Source organism: Salmo salar, chromosome 18 (assembly GCF_965601325.2).
Source record: "Salmo salar chromosome 18, fSalSal1, whole genome shotgun sequence".
NCBI classification, from domain to species: domain Eukaryota; kingdom Metazoa; phylum Chordata; class Actinopteri; order Salmoniformes; family Salmonidae; genus Salmo; species Salmo salar.
This window is the reverse complement of record NC_138308.1, coordinates 33,512,501-33,517,500: the sequence shown is the minus strand read 5'-3', so window position 1 is coordinate 33,517,500 and position 5,000 is coordinate 33,512,501. Positions and strand designations below refer to the sequence as shown.

Here is a 5,000-nt window from a genome sequence, read left to right as displayed (position 1 = left end):
CCAGCCTTTCCGTTCACCTTCACACTCCTGGGCCAGACTATACTTAATCATAGGACCTACTGAAGAGATAAGTCTCATCATCCTACTGTCTCATCATCCTACTGTCTCATCATCCATCCTCCTACTGTATCATCCTCCTTCTGTCTAATCATCCTGCAGTCTCAACATCCTGCTGTCTCATCATCCTACTGTCTCATCATCCTACTGTCTCATCATCCATCCTCCTACTGTATCATCCTCCTTCTGTCTAATCATCCTGCTGTCTCAACATCCTGCTGTCTCATCATCCTACTGTCTCATCATCCATCCTCCTACTGTATCATCCTCCTTCTGTCTAATCATCCTGCTGTCTCAACATCCTGCTGTCTCATCATCCTACTGTCTCATCATCCATCCTCCTACTGTATCATCCTCCTTCTGTCTAATTATCCTGCTGTCTCAACATCCTGCTGTCTCATCATCCTACTGTCTCATCATCCTACTGTCTCATCATCCATCCTCCTACTGTATCATCCTCCTTCTGTCTAATCATCCTGCTGTCTCAACATCCTGCTGTCTCATCATCCTACTGTCTCATCATCCATCCTCCTACTGTATCATCCTCCTTCTGTCTAATCATCCTGCTGTCTCAACATCCTGCTGTCTCATCATCGTACTGTCTCATCATTCATCCTCCTACTGTCTCATCATCTTACTGTATTATCCTCCTACTGTCTCATCATCCTACTGTCTAATCATCCATCCTCCTACTGAATCATCATCTACTGTCTCATCATCCATCATTCTACTGTATTATCCTACTACTGTTTCATCTTCCTACTGTCTCATCATCCATCATCCCACTGTCTCATCATCCTACCGTCTCATCATCCTACTGTCTCATCATACATCATCCTTCTGTCTCATCATACATCATCCTTCTGTCTCATCATCCTACTTTCTCATCATTCACCACCCTAATGTCTCATCATCCTTCTGTCTCATCATCCTACTGCCTCATCATCCTACTGTCTCATCATCCATCATCCTACTGTCTCATCATCCTTCTGTCTCATTATCCTACTGTCTCATCATCCATCATCCTACTGTCTCATCATCCTTCTGTCTCATCAATCCTACTGTCTCATCACCCATCATCCTACTGTCTCATCATCCTGCTGTCTCAACATCCATCATCATACTGTCTCATCCTCCTTCTGTCTCATCATCCTACTGTCTCATCATCCTTCTGTCTCATCATCCTACTGTCTCATCATCCATCATCCTACTGTCTCATCATCCTTCTGTCTCATCATCCTACTGTCTCATCATCCTAATATCTCATCATCCATTATCCTACTGTCTCATCATCCTACTGTCTCATCATCCTTCTGTCTCATTATCCTACTGTCTCATCATCCATCATCCTACTGTCTCATCATCCATCATCCTACTGTCTCATCGTCCTACTGTCTCATCATCCTATTGTCTCATCATCCTACTGTCTCATCATCCATCATCCTGCTGTCTCATCATCAGACAAGATTTGTTTATTTATTCAGATGGGCCAAATCCCAACTTGAAATCCAAGCATGCAGATACTTTTAAGCATGCAAACATGTGTACTGTACTGTACTGTACTGTACTGTCAGGAGCCAGACATGTATTCAGATCCTGTGTACTGTAATGTACTGTACTGTACTGTCAGGAACAAGATATGTATTCAGATCCTGTGTACTGTACTGTACTGTACTGTACTGTCAGGAACCAGATATGTATTCAGATTCTGTGTACTGTACTGTACTGTACTGTCAGGAACCAGATATGTATTCAGATCCTGTGTACTGTACTGTACTGTACTGTACTGTCAGTACCCAGATATGTATTCAGATCCTGTGTACTGTACTGTACTGTACTGTCAGGAACCAGATATGTATTCAGATTCTGTGTACTGTACTGTACTGTACTGTACTGTACTGTGCTGTACTGTCAGGAACCAGATATGTATTCAGATCCTGTGTACTGTACTGTACTGTACTCTACTGTACTGTACTGTACTGTACTGTCAGTACCCAGATATGTATTCAGATCCTGTGTACTGTACTGTACTGTACTGTACTGTACTGTACTGTACTGTCAGGAACCAGATATGTATTCAGATCCTGTGTACTGTACTGTACTGTACTGTACTGTCAGTAACCATATATGTATTCAGATCCTGTGTACTGTACTGTACTGTACTGTACTGTACTGTCAGGAACCAGATATGTATTCAGATCCTGTGTAATGTACTGTACTGTACTGTACTGTCAGGAACCAGATATGTATTCAGATTCTGTGTACTGTACTGTACTGTACTGTCAGGAACCAGATATGTATTCAGATCCTGTGTACTGTACTGTACTGTACTGTACTGTACTGTACTGTACTGTCAGTACCCAGATATGTATTCAGATCCTGTGTACTGTACTGTACTGTACTGTACTGTACTGTACTGTACTGTCAGGAACAAGATATGTATTCAGATCCTGTGTACTGTACTGTACTGTACTGTACTGTCAGGAACCAGATATGTATTCAGATTCTGTGTACTGTACTGTACTGTACTGTACTGTCAGGAACCAGATATGTATTCAGATCCTGTGTACTGTACTGTAATGTACTGTACTGTACTGTCAGTACCCAGATATGTATTCAGATCCTGTGTACTGTACTGTACTGTACTGTACTGTCAGGAACCAGATATGTATTCAGATTCTGTGTACTGTACTGCACTGTACTGTACTGTACTGTCAGGAACCAGATATGTATTCAGATCCTGTGTACTGTACTGTACTGTACTCTACTGTACTGTACTGTACTGTACTGTCAGTACCCAGATATGTATTCAGATCCTGTGTACTGTACTGTACTGTACTGTACTGTACTGTACTGTACTGTACTGTCAGGAACCAGATATGTATTCAGATCCTGTGTACTGTACTGTACTGTACTGTACTGTCAGTAACCATATATGTATTCAGATCCTGTGTACTGTACTGTACTGTACTGTACTGTACTGTACTGTACTGTCAGGAACCAGATATGTATTCAGATCCTGTGTAATGTACTGTACTGTACTGTCAGGAACCAGATATGTATTCAGATCCTGTGTACTGTACTGTACTGTACTGTCAGGAACCAGATATGTATTCAGATCCTGTGTACTGTACTGTCAGGGTCTGAAACACACAGGCCATACTTTATCATCCTAAGAGCAGCTGTCATCTCCTTCACTGTCTCCAGCCCTCCACTTAGACTCAGTCATGTTCAGTGAGAGCTCACTGGTGGGGAGAAACTGACAGAGAGAGACTGACAGATAGAGAGAGAGAGAGAGACTGTGTGTGTGTGTCAGAGAGAGAGAGAGAGAGAGAGAGAGAGAGAGAGAGAGAGAGAACACACTGAGCAGTGGCCTGACTGTTCTCTCTGCATTGTGCGTCTGTGGCGAGGTGTGGTGACCTGATTTACTTATCAAAGCCACTGAGCTCTGCCCTTATCAGTCTGTCTGTAATCTACCTACAACCCTAGGAGACTTTACCTCTTCCATCATAACACACAGACACTCCGCTCACAGGACCCGTAGGGGTCCACAAAGAGAACTCAGAAAAACTGGTTAACTGTTTTGCACACAATGGGCAGCCTACCCAGGGACCACAGTAGAACCTCCGGGGAGCATTGCTCTGTGCTGTCTGTCTGTCTGTCTGCATCTAACATGTACTGTACTGCTGGGGATATCATGAAGTGGTTTAGCACCCCCAGAGAGTGTTTACTGAATGTTAAATATATTACCTGTCAGCTATATTAACTGTTTGTAATGTACACTTGTTAAATGTATTTTTCTTAAATGTAATGTATTTAATGTAAATTGTAATAGTTTATAATGACATTTTAGGTCTGAGTTAGACCCTGGGAAGATTAGCTGTCGCCATGGCATCAGCTAACAGGGATCCTAATGAAACATTCAATTAATTCTAGAAGAATAAAGAAATAATTAAAATGACGAGTTAAAATGGAGAACAATGAAAGCAACAGGCTACAGTAAATTATACAATATGTCCATTTTAGTTTAGTTCCGATTAGATTTTGCTGTTTGTTTTATGTCTCTAATTGTTTACATTTTTTTGCACGCTGTTAACTTTTATTGACAATAAGTCTGACTTTATGACTATAACTGTACAGCTGCCAGTGTATATAAACAGTACAGTCATATCCTGTATTAAACTTGACACTTACCAAAAGTTAAAGTAATTCATGCTAAAAGTCTTAACAACAAAAATACAATTTCTCTGTTAACCCAGTTAAAAATCTCTTAAAGGGTTTTAGAAGGGCCTCCCAAGTGACGCAGCGATCTAAGGCACTGGATCGCAATGCTTGAAGCGTCACTACAGACCCGGGTTCGATCCCAGGCTGTGTAACAACCACCCATGAACGGAAGTCCCATAGGACAGCGCACAATTGGCCCAGCGTTGTCCTGGTTAGGGGTTTGGCCCAGCGTCGTCCTGGTTAGGGGAGGGTTTGGCCCAGCGTCGTCCTGGTTAGGGGAGGGTTTGGCCCAGCGTCGTCCTGGTTAGGGGAGGGTTTGGCCCAACGTCGTCCTGGTTAGGGGAGGGTTTGGCCCAGCGTCGTCCTGGTTAGGGGAGGGTTTGGTCCAGCGTCGTCCTGGTTAGGGGAGGGTTTGGCCCAACGTCGTCATGGTTAGGGGAGGGTTTGGCCCAGCGTCGTCATGGTTAGGGGAGGGTTTGGTCCAGCGTCGTCCTGGTTAGGGGAGGGTTTGGCCCAGCGTCGTCCTGGTTAGGGGAGGGTTTGGCCCAGCGTCGTCCTGGTTAGGGGAGGGTTTGGCCCAGCGTCGTCCTGGTTAGGGGAGGGTTTGGCCCAGCGTCGTCCTGGTTAGGGGAGGGTTTGGCCCAGCGTCGTCCTGGTTAGGGGAGGGTTTGGCCCAGCGTCGTCCTGGTTAGGGGAGGGTTTGGCCGGGGGGGCGTTAC

General features: G+C 44.2%; 1 protein-coding gene across 4 annotated transcripts in view; it reads left to right on the top strand.

Moving 5' to 3' along the window:
• LOC106560244 (uncharacterized) overlaps positions 1 to 5,000 on the top strand; it is a 240,705-nt gene that overhangs the window by 184,687 nt on the left and 51,018 nt on the right. The window lies entirely within an intron of this gene.